This window comes from Coffea arabica, chromosome 11e, assembly GCF_036785885.1.
Source record: "Coffea arabica cultivar ET-39 chromosome 11e, Coffea Arabica ET-39 HiFi, whole genome shotgun sequence".
NCBI lineage: Eukaryota > Viridiplantae > Streptophyta > Magnoliopsida > Gentianales > Rubiaceae > Coffea > Coffea arabica.
The window spans coordinates 33,468,377-33,492,564 of record NC_092331.1 but is presented as its reverse complement, the minus strand read 5'-3'; the positions used below and the strand labels follow the sequence as shown (position 1 = coordinate 33,492,564).

General features: G+C 42.5%; 45 non-coding genes across 45 annotated transcripts; all 45 read right to left on the bottom strand.

The window, feature by feature from the left end:
• Window positions 1-335: 335 nt before the first annotated feature.
• On the bottom strand, window positions 336-454 carry LOC140022598 (5S ribosomal RNA). The gene has a single exon (XR_011826579.1). It is a non-coding gene; the product is annotated as a 5S ribosomal RNA (ribosomal RNA).
• Window positions 455-871: 417 nt separating this feature from the next.
• On the bottom strand, window positions 872-990 carry LOC140032608 (5S ribosomal RNA). Its single transcript, XR_011836533.1, has one exon. It is a non-coding gene; the product is annotated as a 5S ribosomal RNA (ribosomal RNA).
• Window positions 991-1,406: 416 nt separating this feature from the next.
• On the bottom strand, window positions 1,407-1,525 carry LOC140022597 (5S ribosomal RNA). Its single transcript, XR_011826578.1, has one exon. It is a non-coding gene; the product is annotated as a 5S ribosomal RNA (ribosomal RNA).
• A 416-nt stretch (window positions 1,526-1,941) lies between these two features.
• LOC140022596 (5S ribosomal RNA) lies at window positions 1,942-2,060 on the bottom strand. Its single transcript, XR_011826577.1, has one exon. It is a non-coding gene; the product is annotated as a 5S ribosomal RNA (ribosomal RNA).
• Window positions 2,061-2,476: 416 nt separating this feature from the next.
• On the bottom strand, window positions 2,477-2,595 carry LOC140022595 (5S ribosomal RNA). Its single transcript, XR_011826576.1, has one exon. It is a non-coding gene; the product is annotated as a 5S ribosomal RNA (ribosomal RNA).
• Window positions 2,596-3,011: 416 nt separating this feature from the next.
• On the bottom strand, window positions 3,012-3,130 carry LOC140022592 (5S ribosomal RNA). The gene has a single exon (XR_011826574.1). It is a non-coding gene; the product is annotated as a 5S ribosomal RNA (ribosomal RNA).
• Window positions 3,131-3,546: 416 nt separating this feature from the next.
• Window positions 3,547-3,665, bottom strand: LOC140021902 (5S ribosomal RNA). Its single transcript, XR_011825884.1, has one exon. It is a non-coding gene; the product is annotated as a 5S ribosomal RNA (ribosomal RNA).
• Window positions 3,666-4,082: 417 nt separating this feature from the next.
• Window positions 4,083-4,201, bottom strand: LOC140022591 (5S ribosomal RNA). Its single transcript, XR_011826573.1, has one exon. It is a non-coding gene; the product is annotated as a 5S ribosomal RNA (ribosomal RNA).
• Window positions 4,202-4,617: 416 nt separating this feature from the next.
• LOC140022590 (5S ribosomal RNA) lies at window positions 4,618-4,736 on the bottom strand. Its single transcript, XR_011826572.1, has one exon. It is a non-coding gene; the product is annotated as a 5S ribosomal RNA (ribosomal RNA).
• A 416-nt stretch (window positions 4,737-5,152) lies between these two features.
• LOC140022589 (5S ribosomal RNA) lies at window positions 5,153-5,271 on the bottom strand. Its single transcript, XR_011826571.1, has one exon. It is a non-coding gene; the product is annotated as a 5S ribosomal RNA (ribosomal RNA).
• A 416-nt stretch (window positions 5,272-5,687) lies between these two features.
• On the bottom strand, window positions 5,688-5,806 carry LOC140022588 (5S ribosomal RNA). Its single transcript, XR_011826570.1, has one exon. It is a non-coding gene; the product is annotated as a 5S ribosomal RNA (ribosomal RNA).
• Window positions 5,807-6,222: 416 nt separating this feature from the next.
• Window positions 6,223-6,341, bottom strand: LOC140022587 (5S ribosomal RNA). The gene has a single exon (XR_011826569.1). It is a non-coding gene; the product is annotated as a 5S ribosomal RNA (ribosomal RNA).
• A 417-nt stretch (window positions 6,342-6,758) lies between these two features.
• LOC140022586 (5S ribosomal RNA) lies at window positions 6,759-6,877 on the bottom strand. Its single transcript, XR_011826568.1, has one exon. It is a non-coding gene; the product is annotated as a 5S ribosomal RNA (ribosomal RNA).
• Window positions 6,878-7,294: 417 nt separating this feature from the next.
• Window positions 7,295-7,413, bottom strand: LOC140024135 (5S ribosomal RNA). Its single transcript, XR_011828107.1, has one exon. It is a non-coding gene; the product is annotated as a 5S ribosomal RNA (ribosomal RNA).
• Window positions 7,414-7,829: 416 nt separating this feature from the next.
• Window positions 7,830-7,948, bottom strand: LOC140022585 (5S ribosomal RNA). The gene has a single exon (XR_011826567.1). It is a non-coding gene; the product is annotated as a 5S ribosomal RNA (ribosomal RNA).
• A 416-nt stretch (window positions 7,949-8,364) lies between these two features.
• On the bottom strand, window positions 8,365-8,483 carry LOC140024145 (5S ribosomal RNA). The gene has a single exon (XR_011828117.1). It is a non-coding gene; the product is annotated as a 5S ribosomal RNA (ribosomal RNA).
• Window positions 8,484-8,899: 416 nt separating this feature from the next.
• LOC140023706 (5S ribosomal RNA) lies at window positions 8,900-9,018 on the bottom strand. Its single transcript, XR_011827674.1, has one exon. It is a non-coding gene; the product is annotated as a 5S ribosomal RNA (ribosomal RNA).
• A 416-nt stretch (window positions 9,019-9,434) lies between these two features.
• Window positions 9,435-9,553, bottom strand: LOC140022584 (5S ribosomal RNA). Its single transcript, XR_011826566.1, has one exon. It is a non-coding gene; the product is annotated as a 5S ribosomal RNA (ribosomal RNA).
• A 416-nt stretch (window positions 9,554-9,969) lies between these two features.
• LOC140022583 (5S ribosomal RNA) lies at window positions 9,970-10,088 on the bottom strand. Its single transcript, XR_011826565.1, has one exon. It is a non-coding gene; the product is annotated as a 5S ribosomal RNA (ribosomal RNA).
• Window positions 10,089-10,505: 417 nt separating this feature from the next.
• Window positions 10,506-10,624, bottom strand: LOC140022581 (5S ribosomal RNA). Its single transcript, XR_011826563.1, has one exon. It is a non-coding gene; the product is annotated as a 5S ribosomal RNA (ribosomal RNA).
• A 416-nt stretch (window positions 10,625-11,040) lies between these two features.
• LOC140022580 (5S ribosomal RNA) lies at window positions 11,041-11,159 on the bottom strand. Its single transcript, XR_011826562.1, has one exon. It is a non-coding gene; the product is annotated as a 5S ribosomal RNA (ribosomal RNA).
• Window positions 11,160-11,575: 416 nt separating this feature from the next.
• Window positions 11,576-11,694, bottom strand: LOC140024144 (5S ribosomal RNA). Its single transcript, XR_011828116.1, has one exon. It is a non-coding gene; the product is annotated as a 5S ribosomal RNA (ribosomal RNA).
• A 416-nt stretch (window positions 11,695-12,110) lies between these two features.
• LOC140023705 (5S ribosomal RNA) lies at window positions 12,111-12,229 on the bottom strand. The gene has a single exon (XR_011827673.1). It is a non-coding gene; the product is annotated as a 5S ribosomal RNA (ribosomal RNA).
• A 416-nt stretch (window positions 12,230-12,645) lies between these two features.
• On the bottom strand, window positions 12,646-12,764 carry LOC140022579 (5S ribosomal RNA). The gene has a single exon (XR_011826561.1). It is a non-coding gene; the product is annotated as a 5S ribosomal RNA (ribosomal RNA).
• A 416-nt stretch (window positions 12,765-13,180) lies between these two features.
• On the bottom strand, window positions 13,181-13,299 carry LOC140022578 (5S ribosomal RNA). Its single transcript, XR_011826560.1, has one exon. It is a non-coding gene; the product is annotated as a 5S ribosomal RNA (ribosomal RNA).
• Window positions 13,300-13,715: 416 nt separating this feature from the next.
• LOC140022577 (5S ribosomal RNA) lies at window positions 13,716-13,834 on the bottom strand. The gene has a single exon (XR_011826559.1). It is a non-coding gene; the product is annotated as a 5S ribosomal RNA (ribosomal RNA).
• Window positions 13,835-14,250: 416 nt separating this feature from the next.
• LOC140023262 (5S ribosomal RNA) lies at window positions 14,251-14,369 on the bottom strand. The gene has a single exon (XR_011827232.1). It is a non-coding gene; the product is annotated as a 5S ribosomal RNA (ribosomal RNA).
• Window positions 14,370-14,785: 416 nt separating this feature from the next.
• LOC140022576 (5S ribosomal RNA) lies at window positions 14,786-14,904 on the bottom strand. The gene has a single exon (XR_011826558.1). It is a non-coding gene; the product is annotated as a 5S ribosomal RNA (ribosomal RNA).
• A 416-nt stretch (window positions 14,905-15,320) lies between these two features.
• Window positions 15,321-15,439, bottom strand: LOC140022575 (5S ribosomal RNA). The gene has a single exon (XR_011826557.1). It is a non-coding gene; the product is annotated as a 5S ribosomal RNA (ribosomal RNA).
• A 416-nt stretch (window positions 15,440-15,855) lies between these two features.
• Window positions 15,856-15,974, bottom strand: LOC140022574 (5S ribosomal RNA). Its single transcript, XR_011826556.1, has one exon. It is a non-coding gene; the product is annotated as a 5S ribosomal RNA (ribosomal RNA).
• A 416-nt stretch (window positions 15,975-16,390) lies between these two features.
• LOC140023259 (5S ribosomal RNA) lies at window positions 16,391-16,509 on the bottom strand. The gene has a single exon (XR_011827230.1). It is a non-coding gene; the product is annotated as a 5S ribosomal RNA (ribosomal RNA).
• Window positions 16,510-16,925: 416 nt separating this feature from the next.
• On the bottom strand, window positions 16,926-17,044 carry LOC140023704 (5S ribosomal RNA). Its single transcript, XR_011827672.1, has one exon. It is a non-coding gene; the product is annotated as a 5S ribosomal RNA (ribosomal RNA).
• Window positions 17,045-17,459: 415 nt separating this feature from the next.
• On the bottom strand, window positions 17,460-17,578 carry LOC140021987 (5S ribosomal RNA). Its single transcript, XR_011825969.1, has one exon. It is a non-coding gene; the product is annotated as a 5S ribosomal RNA (ribosomal RNA).
• A 416-nt stretch (window positions 17,579-17,994) lies between these two features.
• Window positions 17,995-18,113, bottom strand: LOC140023295 (5S ribosomal RNA). The gene has a single exon (XR_011827265.1). It is a non-coding gene; the product is annotated as a 5S ribosomal RNA (ribosomal RNA).
• A 416-nt stretch (window positions 18,114-18,529) lies between these two features.
• Window positions 18,530-18,648, bottom strand: LOC140021986 (5S ribosomal RNA). Its single transcript, XR_011825968.1, has one exon. It is a non-coding gene; the product is annotated as a 5S ribosomal RNA (ribosomal RNA).
• A 416-nt stretch (window positions 18,649-19,064) lies between these two features.
• On the bottom strand, window positions 19,065-19,183 carry LOC140022573 (5S ribosomal RNA). Its single transcript, XR_011826555.1, has one exon. It is a non-coding gene; the product is annotated as a 5S ribosomal RNA (ribosomal RNA).
• Window positions 19,184-19,599: 416 nt separating this feature from the next.
• Window positions 19,600-19,718, bottom strand: LOC140021984 (5S ribosomal RNA). The gene has a single exon (XR_011825966.1). It is a non-coding gene; the product is annotated as a 5S ribosomal RNA (ribosomal RNA).
• Window positions 19,719-20,134: 416 nt separating this feature from the next.
• LOC140022572 (5S ribosomal RNA) lies at window positions 20,135-20,253 on the bottom strand. Its single transcript, XR_011826554.1, has one exon. It is a non-coding gene; the product is annotated as a 5S ribosomal RNA (ribosomal RNA).
• A 412-nt stretch (window positions 20,254-20,665) lies between these two features.
• On the bottom strand, window positions 20,666-20,784 carry LOC140031781 (5S ribosomal RNA). Its single transcript, XR_011835706.1, has one exon. It is a non-coding gene; the product is annotated as a 5S ribosomal RNA (ribosomal RNA).
• A 416-nt stretch (window positions 20,785-21,200) lies between these two features.
• On the bottom strand, window positions 21,201-21,319 carry LOC140023772 (5S ribosomal RNA). The gene has a single exon (XR_011827738.1). It is a non-coding gene; the product is annotated as a 5S ribosomal RNA (ribosomal RNA).
• Window positions 21,320-21,735: 416 nt separating this feature from the next.
• Window positions 21,736-21,854, bottom strand: LOC140022570 (5S ribosomal RNA). Its single transcript, XR_011826552.1, has one exon. It is a non-coding gene; the product is annotated as a 5S ribosomal RNA (ribosomal RNA).
• A 416-nt stretch (window positions 21,855-22,270) lies between these two features.
• Window positions 22,271-22,389, bottom strand: LOC140022569 (5S ribosomal RNA). Its single transcript, XR_011826551.1, has one exon. It is a non-coding gene; the product is annotated as a 5S ribosomal RNA (ribosomal RNA).
• A 416-nt stretch (window positions 22,390-22,805) lies between these two features.
• LOC140022048 (5S ribosomal RNA) lies at window positions 22,806-22,924 on the bottom strand. Its single transcript, XR_011826029.1, has one exon. It is a non-coding gene; the product is annotated as a 5S ribosomal RNA (ribosomal RNA).
• A 416-nt stretch (window positions 22,925-23,340) lies between these two features.
• LOC140022568 (5S ribosomal RNA) lies at window positions 23,341-23,459 on the bottom strand. The gene has a single exon (XR_011826550.1). It is a non-coding gene; the product is annotated as a 5S ribosomal RNA (ribosomal RNA).
• Window positions 23,460-23,875: 416 nt separating this feature from the next.
• On the bottom strand, window positions 23,876-23,994 carry LOC140023634 (5S ribosomal RNA). The gene has a single exon (XR_011827603.1). It is a non-coding gene; the product is annotated as a 5S ribosomal RNA (ribosomal RNA).
• Window positions 23,995-24,188: the final 194 nt, after the last annotated feature.

The following is a 24,188-nucleotide window of genomic DNA, read 5'->3' as shown; positions in this document are numbered from 1 at the left end:
GCGTCAATTCAAGCATTTTCCTATTATCCTTTTATTTATTTGCTTTCAAATTTTTTTTTTGTTATTGATTTGCCCCCTGTTTTTTTCCATCATCCCGCAACTCTAAATTATCATGAAATCAATCCTTCACGCTTGCGCTGATACATTTGCGCCGACAAATTTGAGCGACGATCCGGGCTTTGATCGAGCCGTACCGTTCCTGATTTGTCTCGCGCCTTCAGATCCTCCTTCACGCTTCGACAAGAAGCAAAATATTAAGCAATCGTTCCGACAGAGCTAAATTACTACAGGATAAAGAACGAATAGGAAATTTGGATTTCGAAACAAAAAAGAGAGGGGTGCAACACGAGGACTTCCCAGGGGGTCACCAATCCAAGTACTACTCTCGCCCAAACACGCTTAATTTCGAAGTTCTGATGGGATCCGGTGCATTAGTGCTGGTATGATCGCACCCGCCATATTCCTTTCGCTTTATTCTTTTAAACTACCCCGTCCTGCGAAGCAGTGTGGCTTTTCTAGACCGAAATTCATTTTAAGCGTCAATTCAAGCATTTTCCTATTATCCTTTTATTTATTTGCTTTCATATTTTTTTTTTGTTATTGATTTGCCCCCTGTTTTTTTCCATCATCCCGCAACTCTAAATTATCATGAAATCAATCCTTCACGCTTGCGCTGATACATTTGCGCCGACAAATTTGAGCGACGATCCGGGCTTTGATCGAGCCGTACCGTTCCTGATTTGTCTCGCGCCTTCAGATCCTCCTTCACGCTTCGACAAGAAGCAAAATATTAAGCAATCGTTCTGACGGAGCTAAATTACTACAGGATAAAGAACGAATAGGAAATTTGGATTTCGAAACAAAAAAGAGAGGGGTGCAACACGAGGACTTCCCAGGGGGTCACCAATCCAAGTACTACTCTCGCCCAAACACGCTTAATTTCGAAGTTCTGATGGGATCCGGTACATTAGTGCTGGTATGATCGCACCCGCCATATTCCTTTCGCTTTATTCTTTTAAACTACCCCGTCCTGCGAAGCAGTGTGGCTTTTCTAGACCGAAATTCATTTTAAGCGTCAATTCAAGCATTTTTCTCTTACCCTTTTGTTTATTTGCTTTCATATTTTTTTTTGTTATTGATTTGCCCCCTGTTTTTTTCCATCATCCCGCAACTCTAAATTATCATGAAATCAATCCTTCACGCTTACGCTGATACATTTGCGCCGACAAATTTGAGCGACGATCCGGGCTTTGATCGAACCGTACCGTTCCTGATTTGTCTCGCGCCTTCAGATCCTCCTTCACACTTCGACAACAAGCAAAATATTAAGCAATCGTTCCGACGGAGCTAAATTACTACTGGATAAAGAACGAATAGGAAATTTGGATTTCGAAACAAAAAAGAGAGGGGTGCAACACGAGGACTTCCCAGGGGGTCACCAATCCAAGTACTACTCTCGCCCAAACACGCTTAATTTCGAAGTTCTGATGGGATCCGGTGCATTAGTGCTGGTATGATCGCACCCGCCATATTCCTTTCGCTTTATTCTTTTAAACTACCCCGTCCTGCGAAGCAGTGTGGCTTTTCTAGACCGAAATTCATTTTAAGCGTCAATTCAAGCATTTTCCTATTATCCTTTTATTTATTTGCTTTCATATTTTTTTTTGTTATTGATTTGTCCCCTGTTTTTTTCCATCATCCCGCAACTCTAAATTATCATGAAATCAATCCTTCACGCTTACGCTGATACATTTGCGCCGACAAATTTGAGCGACGATCCGGGCTTTGATCGAGCCGTACCGTTCCTGATTTGTCTCGCGCTTTCAGATCCTCCTTCACGCTTCGACAAGAAGCAAAATATTAAGCAATCGTTCCGACAGAGCTAAATTACTACAGGATAAAGAACGAATAGGAAATTTGGATTTCGAAACAAAAAAGAGAGGGGTGCAACACGAGGACTTCCCAGGGGGTCACCAATCCAAGTACTACTCTCGCCCAAACACGCTTAATTTCGAAGTTCTGATGGGATCCGGTGCATTAGTGCTGGTATGATCGCACCCGCCATATTCCTTTCGCTTTATTCTTTTAAACTACCCCGTCCTGCGAAGCAGTGTGGCTTTTCTAGACCGAAATTCATTTTAAGCGTCAATTCAAGCATTTTCCTATTATCCTTTTATTTATTTGCTTTCGTAATTTTTTTTGTTATTGATTTGCCCCCTGTTTTTTTCCATCATCCCGCAACTCTACATTATCATGAAATCAATCCTTCACGCTTGCGCTGATACATTTGCGCCGACAAATTTGAGCGACGATCCGGGCTTTGATCGAACCGTACCGTTCCTGATTTGTCTCGCGCCTTCAGATCCTCCTTCACACTTCGACAAGAAGCAAAATATTAAGCAATCGTTCCGACGGAGCTAAATTACTACAGGATAAAGAACGAATAGGAAATTTGGATTTCGAAACAAAAAAGAGAGGGGTGCAACACGAGGACTTCCCAGGGGGTCACCAATCCAAGTACTACTCTCGCCCAAACACGCTTAATTTCGAAGTTCTGATGGGATCCGGTGCATTAGTGCTGGTATGATCGCACCCGCCATATTCCTTTCGCTTTATTCTTTTAAACTACCCCGTCCTGCGAAGCAGTGTGGCTTTTCTAGACCGAAATTCATTTTAAGCGTCAATTCAAGCATTTTCCTATTATCCTTTTATTTATTTGCTTTCATATTTTTTTTTGTTATTGATTTGCCCCCTGTTTTTTTCCATCATCCCGCAACTCTAAATTATCATGAAATCAATCATTCACGCTTGCGCTGATACATTTGCGCCGACAAATTTGAGCGACGATCCGGGCTTTGATCGAGCCGTACCGTTCCTGATTTGTCTCGCGCCTTCAGATCCTCCTTCACGCTTCGACAAGAAGCAAAATATTAAGCAATCGTTCCGACGGAGCTAAATTACTACAGGATAAAGAACGAATAGGAAATTTGGATTTCGAAACAAAAAAGAGAGGGGTGCAACACGAGGACTTCCCAGGGGGTCACCAATCCAAGTACTACTCTCGCCCAAACACGCTTAATTTCGAAGTTCTGATGGGATCCGGTGCATTAGTGCTGGTATGATCGCACCCGCCATATTCCTTTCGCTTTATTCTTTTAAACTACCCCGTCCTGCGAAGCAGTGTGGCTTTTCTAGACCGAAATTCATTTTAAGCGTCAATTCAAGCATTTTTCTCTTACCCTTTTGTTTATTTGCTTTCATATTTTTTTTTGTTATTGATTTGCCCCCTGTTTTTTTCCATCATCCCGCAACTCTAAATTATCATGAAATCAATCCTTCACGCTTGCGCTGATACATTTGCGCCGACAAATTTGAGCGACGATCCGGGCTTTGATCGAACCGTACCGTTCCTGATTTGTCTCGCGCCTTCAGATCCTCCTTCACACTTCGACAAGAAGCAAAATATTAAGCAATCGTTCCGACGGAGCTAAATTACTACTGGATAAAGAACGAATAGGAAATTTGGATTTCGAAACAAAAAAGAGAGGGGTGCAACACGAGGACTTCCCAGGGGGTCACCAATCCAAGTACTACTCTCGCCCAAACACGCTTAATTTCGAAGTTCTGATGGGATCCGGTGCATTAGTGCTGGTATGGTCGCACCCGCCATATTCCTTTCGCTTTATTCTTTTAAACTACCCCGTCCTGCGAAGCAGTGTGGCTTTTCTAGACCGAAATTCATTTTAAGCGTCAATTCAAGCATTTTCCTATTATCCTTTTATTTATTTGCTTTCAAATTTTTTTTTTGTTATTGATTTGCCCCCTATTTTTTTCCATCATCCCGCAACTCTAAATTATCATGAAATCAATCCTTCACGCTTGCGCTGATACATTTGCGCCGACAAATTTGAGCGACGATCCGGGCTTTGATCGAGCCGTACCGTTCCTGATTTGTCTCGCGCCTTCAGATCCTCCTTCACGCTTCGACAAGAAGCAAAATATTAAGCAATCGTTCCGACAGAGCTAAATTACTACAGGATAAAGAACGAATAGGAAATTTGGATTTCGAAACAAAAAAGAGAGGGGTGCAACACGAGGACTTCCCAGGGGGTCACCAATCCAAGTACTACTCTCGCCCAAACACGCTTAATTTCGAAGTTCTGATGGGATCCGGTGCATTAGTGCTGGTATGATCGCACCCGCCATATTCCTTTCGCTTTATTCTTTTAAACTACCCCGTCCTGCGAAGCAGTGTGGCTTTTCTAGACCGAAATTCATTTTAAGCGTCAATTCAAGCATTTTCCTATTATCCTTTTATTTATTTGCTTTCGTAATTTTTTTTGTTATTGATTTGCCCCCTGTTTTTTTCCATCATCCCGCAACTCTACATTATCATGAAATCAATCCTTCACGCTTGCGCTGATACATTTGCGCCGACAAATTTGATCGACGATCCGGGCTTTGATCGAGCCGTACCGTTCCTGATTTGTATCGCGCCTTCAGATCCTCCTTCACCCTTCGACAAGAAGCAAAATATTAAGCAATCGTTCCGACGGAGCTAAATTACTACAGGATAAAGAACGAATACGAAATTTGGATTTCGAAACAAAAAAGAGAGGGGTGCAACACGAGGACTTCCCAGGGGGTCACCAATCCAAGTACTACTCTCGCCCAAACACGCTTAATTTCGAAGTTCTGATGGGATCCGGTGCATTAGTGCTGGTATGATCGCACCCGCCATATTCCTTTCGCTTTATTCTATTGAACTACCCCGTCCTGCGAAGCAGTGTGGCTTTTCTAGACCGAAATTCATTTTAAGCGTCAATTCAAGCATTTTTCTCTTACCCTTTTGTTTATTTGCTTTCATATTTTTTTTTGTTATTGATTTGCCCCCTGTTTTTTTCCATCATCCCGCAACTCTAAATTATCATGAAATCAATCCTTCACGCTTGCGCTGATACATTTGCGCCGACAAATTTGAGCGACGATCCGGGCTTTGATCGAACCGTACCGTTCCTGATTTGTCTCGCGCCTTCAGATCCTCCTTCACACTTCGACAAGAAGCAAAATATTAAGCAATCGTTCCGACGGAGCTAAATTACTACTGGATAAAGAACGAATAGGAAATTTGGATTTCGAAACAAAAAAGAGAGGGGTGCAACACGAGGACTTCCCAGGGGGTCACCAATCCAAGTACTACTCTCGCCCAAACACGCTTAATTTCGAAGTTCTGATGGGATCCGGTGCATTAGTGCTGGTATGATCGCACCCGCCATATTCCTTTCGCTTTATTCTTTTAAACTACCCCGTCCTGCGAAGCAGTGTGGCTTTTCTAGACCGAAATTCATTTTAAGCGTCAATTCAAGCATTTTCCTATTATCCTTTTATTTATTTGCTTTCGTAATTTTTTTTGTTATTGATTTGCCCCCTGTTTTTTTCCATCATCCCGCAACTCTACATTATCATGAAATCAATCCTTCACGCTTGCGCTGATACATTTGCGCCGACAAATTTGATCGACGATCCGGGCTTTGATCGAGCCGTACCGTTCCTGATTTGTATCGCGCCTTCAGATCCTCCTTCACCCTTCGACAAGAAGCAAAATATTAAGCAATCGTTCCGACGGAGCTAAATTACTACAGGATAAAGAACGAATACGAAATTTGGATTTCGAAACAAAAAAGAGAGGGGTGCAACACGAGGACTTCCCAGGGGGTCACCAATCCAAGTACTACTCTCGCCCAAACACGCTTAATTTCGAAGTTCTGATGGGATCCGGTGCATTAGTGCTGGTATGATCGCACCCGCCATATTCCTTTCGCTTTATTCTATTGAACTACCCCGTCCTGCGAAGCAGTGTGGCTTTTCTAGACCGAAATTCATTTTAAGCGTCAATTCAAGCATTTTTCTCTTACCCTTTTGTTTATTTGCTTTCATATTTTTTTTTGTTATTGATTTGCCCCCTGTTTTTTTCCATCATCCCGCAACTCTAAATTATCATGAAATCAATCCTTCACGCTTGCGCTGATACATTTGCGCCGACAAATTTGAGCGACGATCCGGGCTTTGATCGAACCGTACCGTTCCTGATTTGTCTCGCGCCTTCAGATCCTCCTTCACACTTCGACAAGAAGCAAAATATTAAGCAATCGTTCCGACGGAGCTAAATTACTACTGGATAAAGAACGAATAGGAAATTTGGATTTCGAAACAAAAAAGAGAGGGGTGCAACACGAGGACTTCCCAGGGGGTCACCAATCCAAGTACTACTCTCGCCCAAACACGCTTAATTTCGAAGTTCTGATGGGATCCGGTGCATTAGTGCTGGTATGATCGCACCCGCCATATTCCTTTCGCTTTATTCTTTTAAACTACCCCGTCCTGCGAAGCAGTGTGGCTTTTCTAGACCGAAATTCATTTTAAGCGTCAATTCAAGCATTTTCCTATTATCCTTTTATTTATTTGCTTTCATATTTTTTTTTTGTTATTGATTTGTCCCCTGTTTTTTTCCATCATCCCGCAACTCTAAATTATCATGAAATCAATCCTTCACGCTTACGCTGATACATTTGCGCCGACAAATTTGAGCGACGATCCGGGCTTTGATCGAGCCGTACCGTTCCTGATTTGTCTCGCGCCTTCAGATCCTCCTTCACGCTTCGACAAGAAGCAAAATATTAAGCAATCGTTCCGACAGAGCTAAATTACTACAGGATAAAGAACGAATAGGAAATTTGGATTTCGAAACAAAAAAGAGAGGGGTGCAACACGAGGACTTCCCAGGGGGTCACCAATCCAAGTACTACTCTCGCCCAAACACGCTTAATTTCGAAGTTCTGATGGGATCCGGTGCATTAGTGCTGGTATGATCGCACCCGCCATATTCCTTTCGCTTTATTCTTTTAAACTACCCCGTCCTGCGAAACAGTGTGGCTTTTCTAGACCGAAATTCATTTTAAGCGTCAATTCAAGCATTTTCCTATTATCCTTTTATTTATTTGCTTTCGTAATTTTTTTTTGTTATTGATTTGCCCCCTGTTTTTTTCCATCATCCCGCAACTCTACATTATCATGAAATCAATCCTTCACGCTTGCGCTGATACATTTGCGCCGACAAATTTGAGCGACGATCCGGGCTTTGATCGAACCGTACCGTTCCTGATTTGTCTCGCGCCTTCAGATCCTCCTTCACACTTCGACAAGAAGCAAAATATTAAGCAATCGTTCCGACGGAGCTAAATTACTACAGGATAAAGAACGAATAGGAAATTTGGATTTCGAAACAAAAAAGAGAGGGGTGCAACACGAGGACTTCCCAGGAGGTCACCAATCCAAGTACTACTCTCGCCCAAAAACGCTTAATTTCGAAGTTCTGATGGGATCCGGTGCATTAGTGCTGGTATGATCGCACCCGCCATATTCCTTTCGCTTTATTCTTTTAAACTACCCCGTCCTGCGAAGCAGTGTGGCTTTTCTAGACCGAAATTCATTTTAAGCGTCAATTCAAGCATTTTCCTATTATCCTTTTATTTATTTGCTTTCATATTTTTTTTTTTTATTGATTTGCCCCCTGTTTTTTTCCATCATCCCGCAACTCTAAATTATCATGAAATCAATCATTCACGCTTGCGCTGATACATTTGCGCCGACAAATTTGAGCGACGATCCGGGCTTTGATCGAGCCGTACCGTTCCTGATTTGTCTCGCGCCTTCAGATCCTCCTTCACGCTTCGACAAGAAGCAAAATATTAAGCAATCGTTCCGACGGAGCTAAATTACTACAGGATAAAGAACGAATAGGAAATTTGGATTTCGAAACAAAAAAGAGAGGGGTGCAACACGAGGACTTCCCAGGGGGTCACCAATCCAAGTACTACTCTCGCCCAAACACGCTTAATTTCGAAGTTCTGATGGGATCCGGTGCATTAGTGCTGGTATGATCGCACCCGCCATATTCCTTTCGCTTTATTCTTTTAAACTACCCCGTCCTGCGAAGCAGTGTGGCTTTTCTAGACCGAAATTCATTTTAAGCGTCAATTCAAGCATTTTTCTCTTACCCTTTTGTTTATTTGCTTTCATATTTTTTTTTGTTATTGATTTGCCCCCTGTTTTTTTCCATCATCCCGCAACTCTAAATTATCATGAAATCAATCCTTCACGCTTGCGCTGATACATTTGCGCCGACAAATTTGAGCGACGATCCGGGCTTTGATCGAACCGTACCGTTCCTGATTTGTCTCGCGCCTTCAGATCCTCCTTCACACTTCGACAAGAAGCAAAATATTAAGCAATCGTTCCGACGGAGCTAAATTACTACTGGATAAAGAACGAATAGGAAATTTGGATTTCGAAACAAAAAAGAGAGGGGTGCAAGACGAGGACTTCCCAGGGGGTCACCAATCCAAGTACTACTCTCGCCCAAACACGCTTAATTTCGAAGTTCTGATGGGATCCGGTGTATTAGTGCTGGTATGATCGCACCCGCCATATTTCTTTCGCTTTATTCTTTTAAACTACCCCGTCCTGCGAAGCAGTGTGGCTTTTCTAGACCGAAATTCATTTTAAGCGTCAATTCAAGCATTTTCCTATTATCCTTTTATTTATTTGCTTTCATATTTTTTTTTGTTATTGATTTGCCCCCTGTTTTTTTCCATCATCCAGCAATTCTAAATTATCATGAAATCAATCATTCACGCTTGCGCTGATACATTTGCGCCGACAAATTTGAGCGACGATCCGGGCTTTGATCGAGCCGTACCGTTCCTGATTTGTCTCGCGCCTTCAGATCCTCCTTCACGCTTCGACAAGAAGCAAAATATTAAGCAATCGTTCCGACGGAGCTAAATTACTACAGGATAAAGAACGAATAGGAAATTTGGATTTCGAAACAAAAAAGAGAGGGGTGCAACACGAGGACTTCCCAGGCGGTCACCAATCCAAGTACTACTCTCGCCCAAACACGCTTAATTTCGAAGTTCTGATGGGATCCGGTGCATTAGTGCTGGTATGATCACACCCGCCATATTCCTTTCGCTTTATTCTTTTAAACTACCCCGTCCTGCGAAGCAGTGTGGCTTTTCTAGACCGAAATTCATTTTAAGCGTCAATTCAAGCATTTTCCTATTATCCTTTTATTTATTTGCTTTCATATTTTTTTTTGTTATTGATTTGCCCCCTGTTTTTTTCCATCATCCCGCAACTCTAAATTAACATGAAATCAATCTTTCACGCTTGCGCTGATACATTTGCGCCGACAAATTTGAGCGACGATCCGGGCTTTGATCGAGCCGTACCGTTCCTGATTTGTCTCGCGCCTTCAGATCCTCCTTCACACTTCGACAAGAAGCAAAATATTAAGCAATCGTTCCGACGGAGCTAAATTACTACTGGATAAAGAACGAATAGGAAATTTGGATTTCGAAACAAAAAAGAGAGGGGTGCAACACGAGGACTTCCCAGGGGGTCACCAATCCAAGTACTACTCTCGCCCAAACACGCTTAATTTCGAAGTTCTGATGGGATCCGGTGCATTAGTGCTGGTATGATCGCACCCGCCATATTCCTTTCGCTTTATTCTATTGAACTACCCCGTCCTGCGAAGCAGTGTGGCTTTTCTAGACCGAAATTCATTTTAAGCGTCAATTCAAGCATTTTTCTTTTACCCTTTTGTTTATTTGCTTTCATATTTTTTTTTGTTATTGATTTGCCCCCTGTTTTTTTCCATCATCCCGCAACTCTAAATTATCATGAAATCAATCCTTCACGCTTGCGCTGATACATTTGCGCCGACAAATTTGAGCGACGATCCGGGCTTTGATCGAACCGTACCGTTCCTGATTTGTCTCGCGCCTTCAGATCCTCCTTCACACTTCGACAAGAAGCAAAATATTAAGCAATCGTTCCGACGGAGCTAAATTACTACTGGATAAAGAACGAATAGGAAATTTGGATTTCGAAACAAAAAAGAGAGGGGTGCAACACGAGGACTTCCCAGGGGGTCACCAATCCAAGTACTACTCTCGCCCAAACACGCTTAATTTCGAAGTTCTGATGGGATCCGGTGCATTAGTGCTGGTATGATCGCACCCGCCATATTCCTTTCGCTTTATTCTTTTAAACTACCCCGTCCTGCGAAGCAGTGTGGCTTTTCTAGACCGAAATTCATTTTAAGCGTCAATTCAAGCATTTTCCTATTATCCTTTTATTTATTTGCTTTCATATTTTTTTTTTGTTATTGATTTGTCCCCTGTTTTTTTCCATCATCCCGCAACTCTAAATTATCATGAAATCAATCCTTCACGCTTACGCTGATACATTTGCGCCGACAAATTTGAGCGACGATCCGGGCTTTGATCGAGCCGTACCGTTCCTGATTTGTCTCGCGCCTTCAGATCCTCCTTCACGCTTCGACAAGAAGCAAAATATTAAGCAATCGTTCCGACAGAGCTAAATTACTACAGGATAAAGAACGAATAGGAAATTTGGATTTCGAAACAAAAAAGAGAGGGGTGCAACACGAGGACTTCCCAGGGGGTCACCAATCCAAGTACTACTCTCGCCCAAACACGCTTAATTTCGAAGTTCTGATGGGATCCGGTGCATTAGTGCTGGTATGATCGCACCCGCCATATTCCTTTCGCTTTATTCTTTTAAACTACCCCGTCCTGCGAAACAGTGTGGCTTTTCTAGACCGAAATTCATTTTAAGCGTCAATTCAAGCATTTTCCTATTATCCTTTTATTTATTTGCTTTCGTAATTTTTTTTGTTATTGATTTGCCCCCTGTTTTTTTCCATCATCCCGCAACTCTACATTATCATGAAATCAATCCTTCACGCTTGCGCTGATACATTTGCGCCGACAAATTTGATCGACGATCCGGGCTTTGATCGAGCCGTACCGTTCCTGATTTGTCTCGCGCCTTCAGATCCTCCTTCACCCTTCGACAAGAAGCAAAATATTAAGCAATCGTTCCGACGGAGCTAAATTACTACAGGATAAAGAACGAATAGGAAATTTGGATTTCGAAACAAAAAAGAGAGGGGTGCAACACGAGGACTTCCCAGGGGGTCACCAATCCAAGTACTACTCTCGCCCAAACACGCTTAATTTCGAAGTTCTGATGGGATCCGGTGCATTAGTGCTGGTATGATCGCACCCGCCATATTCCTTTCGCTTTATTCTTTTAAACTACCCCGTCCTGCGAAGCAGTGTGGCTTTTCTAGACCGAAATTCATTTTAAGCGTCAATTCAAGCATTTTTCTCTTACCCTTTTGTTTATTTGCTTTCATATTTTTTTTTGTTATTGATTTGCCCCCTGTTTTTTTCCATCATCCCGCAACTCTAAATTATCATGAAATCAATCCTTCACGCTTGCGCTGATACATTTGCGCCGACAAATTTGAGCGACGATCCGGGCTTTGATCGAACCGTACCGTTCCTGATTTGTCTCGCGCCTTCAGATCCTCCTTCACACTTCGACAAGAAGCAAAATATTAAGCAATCGTTCCGACGGAGCTAAATTACTACTGGATAAAGAACGAATAGGAAATTTGGATTTCGAAACAAAAAAGAGAGGGGTGCAAGACGAGGACTTCCCAGGGGGTCACCAATCCAAGTACTACTCTCGCCCAAACACGCTTAATTTCGAAGTTCTGATGGGATCCGGTGTATTAGTGCTGGTATGATCGCACCCGCCATATTTCTTTCGCTTTATTCTTTTAAACTACCCCGTCCTGCGAAGCAGTGTGGCTTTTCTAGACCGAAATTCATTTTAAGCGTCAATTCAAGCATTTTCCTATTATCCTTTTATTTATTTGCTTTCATATTTTTTTTTGTTATTGATTTGCCCCCTGTTTTTTTCCATCATCCCGCAATTCTAAATTATCATGAAATCAATCATTCACGCTTGCGCTGATACATTTGCGCCGACAAATTTGAGCGACGATCCGGGCTTTGATCGAGCCGTACCGTTCCTGATTTGTCTCGCGCCTTCAGATCCTCCTTCACGCTTCGACAAGAAGCAAAATATTAAGCAATCGTTCCGACGGAGCTAAATTACTACAGGATAAAGAACGAATAGGAAATTTGGATTTCGAAACAAAAAAGAGAGGGGTGCAACACGAGGACTTCCCAGGCGGTCACCAATCCAAGTACTACTCTCGCCCAAACACGCTTAATTTCGAAGTTCTGATGGGATCCGGTGCATTAGTGCTGGTATGATCACACCCGCCATATTCCTTTCGCTTTATTCTTTTAAACTACCCCGTCCTGCGAAGCAGTGTGGCTTTTCTAGACCGAAATTCATTTTAAGCGTCAATTCAAGCATTTTCCTATTATCCTTTTATTTATTTGCTTTCATATTTTTTTTTGTTATTGATTTGCCCCCTGTTTTTTTCCATCATCCCGCAACTCTAAATTAACATGAAATCAATCTTTCACGCTTGCGCTGATACATTTGCGCCGACAAATTTGAGCGACGATCCGGGCTTTGATCGAGCCGTACCGTTCCTGATTTGTCTCGCGCCTTCAGATCCTCCTTCACACTTCGACAAGAAGCAAAATATTAAGCAATCGTTCCGACGGAGCTAAATTACTACTGGATAAAGAACGAATAGGAAATTTGGATTTCGAAACAAAAAAGAGAGGGGTGCAACACGAGGACTTCCCAGGGGGTCACCAATCCAAGTACTACTCTCGCCCAAACACGCTTAATTTCGAAGTTCTGATGGGATCCGGTGCATTAGTGCTGGTATGATCGCACCCGCCATATTCCTTTCGCTTTATTCTATTGAACTACCCCGTCCTGCGAAGCAGTGTGGCTTTTCTAGACCGAAATTCATTTTAAGCGTCAATTCAAGCATTTTTCTTTTACCCTTTTGTTTATTTGCTTTCATATTTTTTTTTGTTATTGATTTGCCCCCTGTTTTTTTCCATCATCCCGCAACTCTAAATTATCATGAAATCAATCCTTCACGCTTGCGCTGATACATTTGCGCCGACAAATTTGAGCGACGATCCGGGCTTTGATCGAACCGTACCGTTCCTGATTTGTCTCGCGCCTTCAGATCCTCCTTCACACTTCGACAAGAAGCAAAATATTAAGCAATCGTTCCGACGGAGCTAAATTACTACTGGATAAAGAACGAATAGGAAATTTGGATTTCGAAACAAAAAAGAGAGGGGTGCAACACGAGGACTTCCCAGGGGGTCACCAATCCAAGTACTACTCTCGCCCAAACACGCTTAATTTCGAAGTTCTGATGGGATCCGGTGCATTAGTGCTGGTATGATCGCACCCGCCATATTCCTTTCGCTTTATTCTTTTAAACTACCCCGTCCTGCGAAGCAGTGTGGCTTTTCTAGACCGAAATTCATTTTAAGCGTCAATTCAAGCATTTTCCTATTATCCTTTTATTTATTTGCTTTCGTAATTTTTTTTGTTATTGATTTGCCCCCTGTTTTTTTCCATCATCCCGCAACTCTACATTATCATGAAATCAATCCTTCACGCTTGCGCTGATACATTTGCGCCGACAAATTTGATCGACGATCCGGGCTTTGATCGAGCCGTACCGTTCCTGATTTGTCTCGCGCCTTCAGATCCTCCTTCACCCTTCGACAAGAAGCAAAATATTAAGCAATCGTTCCGACGGAGCTAAATTACTACAGGATAAAGAACGAATACGAAATTTGGATTTCGAAACAAAAAAGAGAGGGGTGCAACACGAGGACTTCCCAGGGGGTCACCAATCCAAGTACTACTCTCGCCCAAACACGCTTAATTTCGAAGTTCTGATGGGATCCGGTGCATTAGTGCTGGTATGATCGCACCCGCCATATTCCTTTCGCTTTATTCTTTTAAACTACCCCGTCCTGCGAAGCAGTGTGGCTTTTCTAGACCGAAATTCATTTTAAGCGTCAATTCAAGCATTTTTCTCTTACCCTTTTGTTTATTTGCTTTCATATTTTTTTTTGTTATTGATTTGCCCCCTATTTTTTTCCATCATCCCGCAACTCTAAATTATCATGAAATCAATCCTTCACGCTTGCGCTGATACATTTGCGCCGACAAATTTGAGCGACGATCCGGTCTTTGATCGAACCGTACCGTTCCTGATTTGTCTCGCGCCTTCAGATCCTCCTTCACACTTCGACAAGAAGCAAAATATTAAGCAATCGTTCCGACGGAGCTAAATTACTACAGGATAAAGAACGAATAGGAAATTTGGATTTCGAAACAAAAAAGAGAGGGGTGCAACACGAGGACTTCCCAGGGGGTCACCAATCCAAGTACTACTCTCGCCCAAACACGCTTAATTTCGAAGTTCTGATGGGATCCGGTGTATTAGTGCTGGTATGATCGCACCCGCCATATTTCTTTCGCTTTATTCTTTTAAACTACCCCGTCCTGCGAAGCAGTGTGGCTTTTCTAGACCGAAATTCATTTTAAGCGTCAATTCAAGCATTTTCCTATTATCCTTTTATTTATTTGCTTTCATATTTTTTTTTGTTATTGATTTGCCCCCTGTTTTTTTCCATCATCCCGCAACTCTAAATTATCATGAAATCAATCATTCACGCTTGCGCTGATACATTTGCGCCGACAAATTTGAGCGACGATCCGGGCTTTGATCGAGCCGTACCGTTCCTGATTTGTCTCGCGCCTTCAGATCCTCCTTCACGCTTCGACAAGAAGCAAAATATTAAGCAATCGTTCCGACGGAGCTAAATTACTACAGGATAAAGAACGAATAGGAAATTTGGATTTCGAAACAAAAAAGAGAGGGGTGCAACACGAGGACTTCCCAGGGGGTCACCAATCCAAGTACTACTCTCGCCCAAACACGCTTAATTTCGAAGTTCTGATGGGATCCGGTGCATTAGTGCTGGTATGATCGCACCCGCCATATTTCTTTCGCTTTATTCTTTTAAACTACCCCGTCCTGCGAAGCAGTGTGGCTTTTCTAGACCGAAATTCATTTTAAGCGTCAATTCAAGCATTTTCCTATTATCCTTTTATTTATTTGCTTTCGTATTTTTTTTTGTTATTGATTTGCCCCCTGTTTTTTTCCATCATCCCGCAACTCTAAATTATCATGAAATCAATCATTCACGCTTGCGCTGATACATTTGCGCCGACAAATTTGAGCGACGATCCGGGCTTTGATCGAGCCGTACCGTTCCTGATTTGTCTCGCGCCTTCAGATCCTTCTTCACACTTCGACAAGAAGCAAAATATTAAGCAATCGTTCCGACGGAGCTAAATTACTACTGGATAAAGAACGAATAGGAAATTTGGATTTCGAAACAAAAAAGAGAGGGGTGCAACACGAGGACTTCCCAGGGGGTCACCAATCCAAGTACTACTCTCGCCCAAACACGCTTAATTTCGAAGTTCTGATGGGATCCGGTGCATTAGTGCTGGTATGATCGCACCCGCCATATTCCTTTCGCTTTATTCTTTTAAACTACCCCGTCCTGCGAAGCAGTGTGGCTTTTCTAGACCGAAATTCATTTTAAGCGTCAATTCAAGCATTTTCCTATTATCCTTTTATTTATTTGCTTTCGTAATTTTTTTTGTTATTGATTTGCCCCCTGTTTTTTTCCATCATCCCGCAACTCTACATTATCATGAAATCAATCCTTCACGCTTGCGCTGATACATTTGCGCCGACAAATTTGATCGACGATCCGGGCTTTGATCGAGCCGTACCGTTCCTGATTTGTCTCGCGCCTTCAGATCCTCCTTCACCCTTCGACAAGAAGCAAAATATTAAGCAATCGTTCCGACGGAGCTAAATTACTACAGGATAAAGAACGAATACGAAATTTGGATTTCGAAACAAAAAAGAGAGGGGTGCAACACGAGGACTTCCCAGGGGGTCACCAATCCAAGTACTACTCTCGCCCAAACACGCTTAATTTCGAAGTTCTGATGGGATCCGGTGCATTAGTGCTGGTATGATCGCACCCGCCATATTCCTTTCGCTTTATTCTTTTAAACTACCCCGTCCTGCGAAGCAGTGTGGCTTTTCTTGACCGAAATTCATTTTAAGCGTCAATTCAAGCATTTTTCTCTTACCCTTTTGTTTATTTGCTTTCATATTTTTTTTTGTTATTGATTTGCCCCCTATTTTTTTCCATCATCCCGCAACTCTAAATTATCATGAAATCAATCCTTCACGCTTGCGCTGATACATTTGCGCCGACAAATTTGAGCGACGATCCGGTCTTTGATCGAACCGTACCGTTCCTGATTTGTCTCGCGCCTTCAGATCCTCCTTCACACTTCGACAAGAAGCAAAATATTAAGCAATCGTTCCGACGGAGCTAAATTACTACAGGATAAAGAACGAATAGGAAATTTGGATTTCGAAACAAAAAAGAGAGGGGTGCAACACGAGGACTTCCCAGGGGGTCACCAATCCAAGTACTACTCTCGCCCAAACACGCTTAATTTCGAAGTTCTGATGGGATCCGGTGTATTAGTGCTGGTATGATCGCACCCGCCATATTTCTTTCGCTTTATTCTTTTAAACTACCCCGTCCTGCGAAGCAGTGTGGCTTTTCTAGACCGAAATTCATTTTAAGCGTCAATTCAAGCATTTTCCTATTATCCTTTTATTTATTTGCTTTCACATTTTTTTTTGTTATTGATTTGCCCCCTGTTTTTTTCCATCATCCCGCAACTCTAAATTATCATGAAATCAATCATTCACGCTTGTGCTGATACATTTGCGCCGACAAATTTGAGCGACGATCCGGGCTTTGATCGAGCCGTACCGTTCCTGATTTGTCTCGCGCCTTCAGATCCTCCTTCACGCTTCGACAAGAAGCAAAATATTAAGCAATCGTTCCGACGGAGCTAAATTACTACAGGATAAAGAACGAATAGGAAATTTGGATTTCGAAACAAAAAAGAGAGGGGTGCAACACGAGGACTTCCCAGGCGGTCACCAATCCAAGTACTACTCTCGCCCAAACACGCTTAATTTCGAAGTTCTGATGGGATCCGGTGCATTAGTGCTGGTATGATCACACCCGCCATATTCCTTTCGCTTTATTCTTTTAAACTACCCCGTCCTGCGAAGCAGTGTGGCTTTTCTAGACCGAAATTCATTTTAAGCGTCAATTCAAGCATTTTCCTATTATCCTTTTATTTATTTGCTTTCATATTTTTTTTTGTTATTGATTTGCCCCCTGTTTTTTTCCATCATCCCGCAACTCTAAATTAACATGAAATCAATCCTTCACGCTTGCGCTGATACATTTGCGCCGACAAATTTGAGCGACGATCCGGGCTTTGATCGAGCCGTACCGTTCCTGATTTGTCTCGCGCCTTCAGATCCTCCTTCACGCTTCGACAAGAAGCAAAATATTAAGCAATCGTTCCGACGGAGCTAAATTACTACAGGATAAAGAACGAATAGGAAATTTGGATTTCGAAACAAAAAGAGAGGGGTGCAACACGAGAACTTCCCAGGGGGTCACCAATCCAAGTACTACTCTCGCCCAAACACGCTTAATTTCGAAGTTCTGATGGGATCCGGTGCATTAGTGCTGGTATGATCGCACCCGCCATATTTCTTTCGCTTTATTCTTTTAAACTACCCCGTCCTGCGAAGCAGTGTGGCTTTTCTAGACCGAAATTCATTTTAAGCGTCAATTCAAGCATTTTCCTATTATCCTTTTATTTATTTGCTTTCATATTTTTTTTTGTTATTGATTTGCCCCCTGTTTTTTTCCATCATCCCGCAACTCTAAATTATCATGAAATCAATCCTTCACGCTTGCGCTGATACATTTGCGCCGACAAATTTGAGCGACGATCCGGGCTTTGATCGAGCCGTACCGTTCCTGATTTGTCTCGCGCCTTCAGATCCTCCTTCACGCTTCGACAAGAAGCAAAATATTAAGCAATCGTTCCGACGGAGCTAAATTACTACAGGATAAAGAACGAATAGGAAATTTGGATTTCGAAACAAAAAAGAGAGGGGTGCAACACGAGGACTTCCCAGGCGGTCACCAATCCAAGTACTACTCTCGCCCAAACACGCTTAATTTCGAAGTTCTGATGGGATCCGGTGCTTTAGTGCTGGTATGATCACACCCGCCATATTCCTTTCGCTTTATTCTTTTAAACTACCCCGTCCTGCGAAGCAGTGTGGCTTTTCTAGACCGAAATTCATTTTAAGCGTCAATTCAAGCATTTTCCTATTATCCTTTTATTTATTTGCTTTCATATTTTTTTTTGTTATTGATTTGCCCCCTGTTTTTTTCCATCATCCCGCAACTCTAAATTAACATGAAATCAATCCTTCACGCTTGCGCTGATACATTTGCGCCGACAAATTTGAGCGACGATCCGGGCTTTGATCGAGCCGTACCGTTCCTGATTTGTCTCGCGCCTTCAGATCCTCCTTCACACTTCGACAAGAAGCAAAATATTAAGCAATCGTTCCGACGGAGCTAAATTACTACTGGATAAAGAACGAATAGGAAATTTGGATTTCGAAACAAAAAAGAGAGGGGTGCAACACGAGAACTTCCCAGGGGGTCACCAATCCAAGTACTACTCTCGCCCAAACACGCTTAATTTCGAAGTTCTGATGGGATCCGGTGCATTAGTGCTGGTATGATCGCACCCGCCATATTCCTTTCGCTTTATTCTTTTAAACTACCCCGTCCTGCGAAGCAGTGTGGCTTTTCTAGGCCGAAATTCATTTTAAGCGTCAATTCAAGCATTTTCCTATTATCCTTTTATTTATTTGCTTTCATATTTTTTTTTGTTATTGATTTGCCCCCTGTTTTTTTCCATCATCCCGCAACTCTAAATTAACATGAAATCAATCCTTCACGCTTGCGCTGATACATTTGCGCCGACAAATTTGAGCGACGATCCGGGCTTTGATCGAGCCGTACCGTTCCTGATTTGTCTCGCGCCTTCAGATCCTCCTTCACACTTCGACAAGAAGCAAAATATTAAGCAATCGTTCCGACGGAGCTAAATTACTACTGGATAAAGAACGAATAGGAAATTTGGATTTCGAAACAAAAAAGAGAGGGGTGCAACACGAGGACTTCCCAGGGGGTCACCAATCCAAGTACTACTCTCGCCCAAACACGCTTAATTTCGAAGTTCTGATGGGATCCGGTGCATTAGTGCTGGTATGATCGCACCCGCCATATTCCTTTCGCTTTATTCTTTTAAACTACCCCGTCCTGCGAAGCAGTGTGGCTTTTCTAGACCGAAATTCATTTTAAGCGTCAATTCAAGCATTTTCCTATTATCCTTTTATTTATTTGCTTTCATATTTTTTTTTTGTTATTGATTTGCCCCCTATTTTTTTCCATCATCCTGCAACTCTAAATTATTATGAAATCAATCATTCAGGCTTGCGCTGATACATTTGCGCCGACAAATTTGAGCGACGATCCGGGCTTTGATCGAGCCGTACCGTTCCTGATTTGTCTCGCGCCTTCAGATCCTCCTTCACGCTTCGACAAGAAGCAAAATATTAAGCAATCGTTCCGACGGAGCTAAATTACTACAGGATAAAGAACGAATAGGAAATTTGGATTTCGAAACAAAAAGAGAGGGGTGCAACACGAGAACTTCCCAGGGGGTCACCAATCCAAGTACTACTCTCGCCCAAACACGCTTAATTTCGAAGTTCTGATGGGATCCGGTGCATTAGTGCTGGTATGATCGCACCCGCCATATTTCTTTCGCTTTATTCTTTTAAACTACCCCGTCCTGCGAAGCAGTGTGGCTTTTCTAGACCGAAATTCATTTTAAGCGTCAATTCAAGCATTTTCCTATTATCCTTTTATTTATTTGCTTTCATATTTTTTTTTGTTATTGATTTGCCCCCTGTTTTTTTCCATCATCCCGCAACTCTAAATTATCATGAAATCAATCCTTCACGCTTGCGCTGATACATTTGCGCCGACAAATTTGAGCGACGATCCGGGCTTTGATCGAGCCGTACCGTTCCTGATTTGTCTCGCGCCTTCAGATCCTCCTTCACGCTTCGACAAGAAGCAAAATATTAAGCAATCGTTCCGACGGAGCTAAATTACTACAGGATAAAGAACGAATAGGAAATTTGGATTTCGAAACAAAAAAGAGAGGGGTGCAACACGAGGACTTCCCAGGGGGTCACCAATCCAAGTACTACTCTCGCCCAAACACGCTTAATTTCGAAGTTCTGATGGGATCCGGTGCATTAGTGCTGGTATGATCGCACCCGCCATATTCCTTTCGCTTTATTCTTTTAAACTACCCCGTCCTGCGAAGCAGTGTGGCTTTTCTAAACCGAAATTCATTTTAAGCGTCAATTCAAGCATTTTCCTATTATCCTTTTATTTATTTGCTTTCATAATTTTTTTTATATTGATTTGCCCCCTGTTTTTTTCCATCATCCCGCAACTCTAAATTATCATGAAATCAATCCTTCACGCTTGCGCTGATACATTTGCGCCGACAAATTTGAGCGACGATTCGGGCTTTGATCGAGCCGTACCGTTCCTGATTTGTCTCGCTTCAGATCCGCCTTCATGCTTCGAGAAGAAGCAAAATATAAAGCAATCGTTCCGAAGGACCTAAATTACTACAGGATAAAGAACGACTAGAAAATTTGAATTTCGAAACAAAAAAGAAAGGGGTGCAACAAGAGGACTTCCCAGGGGGTCACCCATCCTAGTACTACTCTCGCCCAAGCATGCTTAACTTCGGAGTTCTGATGGGATCCGGTGCATTAGTGCTGGTATGATCGCACCCGCCATGTTCCTTTCGCTTTATTCTTTTAAACTACCCCGTCCTGCGAAGCAGTGTGGCTTTTCTAGACCGAAATTCATTTTAAGCGTCAATTCAAGCATTTTCCTATTATCCTTTTATTTATTTGCTTTCATATTTTTTTTTGTTATTGATTTGCCCCCTGTTTTTTTCCATCATCCCGCAACTCTAAATTATCATGAAATCAATCCTTCACGCTTGCGCTGATACATTTGCGCCGACAAATTTGAGCGACGATCCGGGCTTTGATCGAGCCGTACCGTTCCTGATTTGTCTCGCGCCTTCAGATCCTCCTTCACGCTTCGACAAGAAGCAAAATATTAAGCAATCGTTCCGACGGAGCTAAATTACTACAGGATAAAGAACGAATAGGAAATTTGGATTTCGAAACAAAAAAGAGAGGGGTGCAACACGAGGACTTCCCAGGGGGTCACCAATCCAAGTACTACTCTCGCCCAAACACGCTTAATTTCGAAGTTCTGATGAGATCCGGTGCATTAGTGCTGGTATGATCGCACCCGCCATATTCCTTTCGCTTTATTCTTTTAAACTACCCCGTCCTGCGAAGCAGTGTGGCTTTTCTAGACCGAAATTCATTTTAAGCGTCAATTCAAGCATTTTCCTATTATCCTTTTATTTATTTGCTTTCGTAATTTTTTTTGTTATTGATTTGCCCCCTGTTTTTTTCCATCATCCCGCAACTCTACATTATCATGAAATCAATCCTTCACGCTTGCGCTGATACATTTGCGCCGACAAATTTGATCGACGATCCGGGCTTTGATCGAGCCGTACCGTTCCTGATTTGTCTCGCGCCTTCAGATCCTCCTTCACCCTTCGACAAGAAGCAAAATATTAAGCAATCGTTCCGACGGAGCTAAATTACTACAGGATAAAGAACGAATACGAAATTTGGATTTCGAAACAAAAAAGAGAGGGGTGCAACACGAGGACTTCCCAGGGGGTCACCAATCCAAGTACTACTCTCGCCCAAACACGCTTAATTTCGAAGTTCTGATGGGATCCGGTGCATTAGTGCTGGTATGATCGCACCCGCCATATTCCTTTCGCTTTATTCTTTTAAACTACCCCGTCCTGCGAAGCAGTGTGGCTTTTCTAGACCGAAATTCATTTTAAGCGTCAATTCAAGCATTTTTCTCTTACCCTTTTGTTTATTTGCTTTCATATTTTTTTTTGTTATTGATTTGCCCCCTGTTTTTTTCCATCATCCCGCAACTCTAAATTATCATGAAATCAATCCTTCACGCTTGCGCTGATACATTTGCGCCGACAAATTTGAGCGACGATCCGGGCTTTGATCGAACCGTACCGTTCCTGATTTGTCTCGCGCCTTCAGATCCTCCTTCACACTTCGACAAGAAGCAAAATATTAAGCAATCGTTCCGACGGAGCTAAATTACTACAGGATAAAGAACGAATAGGAAATTTGGATTTCGAAACAAAAAAGAGAGGGGTGCAACACGAGGACTTCCCAGGGGGTCACCAATCCAAGTACTACTCTCGCCCAAACACGCTTAATTTCGAAGTTCTGATGGGATCCGGTGCATTAGTGCTGGTATGATCGCACCCGCCATATTTCTTTCGCTTTATTCTTTTAAACTACCCCGTCCTGCGAAGCAGTGTGGCTTTTCTAGACCGAAATTCATTTTAAGCGTCAATTCAAGCATTTTCCTATTATCCTTTTATTTATTTGCTTTCATATTTTTTTTTGTTATTGATTTGCCCCCTGTTTTTTTCCATCATCCCGCAACTCTAAATTATCATGAAATCAATCATTCACGCTTGCGCTGATACATTTGCGCCGACAAATTTGAGCGACGATCCGGGCTTTGATCGAGCCGTACCGTTCCTGATTTGTCTCGCGCCTTCAGATCCTCCTTCACGCTTCGACAAGATGCAAAATATTAAGCAATTGTTCCGACGGAGCTAAATTACTACAGGATAAAGAACGAATAGGAAATTTGGATTTCGAAACAAAAAAGAGAGGGGTGCAACACGAGGACTTCCCAGGCGGTCACCAATCCAAGTACTACTCTCGCCCAAACACGCTTAATTTCGAAGTTCTGATGGGATCCGGTGCATTAGTGCTGGTATGATCGCACCCGCCATATTCCTTTCGCTTTATTCTTTTAAACTACCCCGTCCTGCGAAGCAGTGTGGCTTTTCTAGGCCGAAATTCATTTTAAGCGTCAATTCAAGCATTTTCCTATTATCCTTTTATTTATTTGCTTTCATATTTTTTTTTGTTATTGATTTGCCCCCTATTTTTTTCCATCATCCCGCAACTCTAAATTAACATGAAATCAATCCTTCACGCTTGCGCTGATACATTTGCGCCGACAAATTTGAGCGACGATCCGGACTTTGATCGAGCCGTACCGTTCCTGATTTGTCTCGCGCCTTCAGATCCTCCTTCACACTTCGACAAGAAGCAAAATATTAAGCAATCGTTCCGACGGAGCTAAATTACTACTGGATAAAGAACGAATAGGAAATTTGGATTTCGAAACAAAAAAGAGAGGGGTGCAACACGAGGACTTCCCAGGGGGTCACCAATCCAAGTACTACTCTCGCCCAAACACGCTTAATTTCGAAGTTCTGATGGGATCCGGTGCATTAGTGCTGGTATGATCGCACCCGCCATATTCCTTTCGCTTTATTCTTTTAAACTACCCCGTCCTGCGAAGCAGTGTGGCTTTTCTAGACCGAAATTCATTTTAAGCGTCAATTCAAGCATTTTTCTCTTACCCTTTTGTTTATTTGCTTTCATATTTTTTTTTGTTATTGATTTGCCCCCTGTTTTTTTCCATCATCCCGCAACTCTAAATTATCATGAAATCAATCCTTCACGCTTGCGCTGATACATTTGCGCCGACAAATTTGAGCGACGATCCGGGCTTTGATCGAACCGTACCGTTCCTGATTTGTCTCGCGCCTTCAGATCCTCCTTCCCACTTCGACAAGAAGCAAAATATTAAGCAATCGTTCCGACGGAGCTAAATTACTACTGGATAAAGAACGAATAGGAAATTTGGATTTCGAAACAAAAAAGAGAGGGGTGCAACACGAGGACTTCCCAGGGGGTCACCAATCCAAGTACTATTCTCGCCCAAACACGCTTAATTTCGAAGTTCTGATGGGATCCGGTGCATTAGTGCTGGTATGATCGCACCCGCCATATTCCTTTCGCTTTATTCTTTTAAACTACCCCGTCCTGCGAAGCAGTGTGGCTTTTCTAGACCGAAATTCATTTTAAGCGTCAATTCAAGCATTTTCCTATTATCCTTTTATTTATTTGCTTTCATATTTTTTTTTTGTTATTGATTTGCCCCCTGTTTTTTTCCATCATCCCGCAACTCTAAATTAAC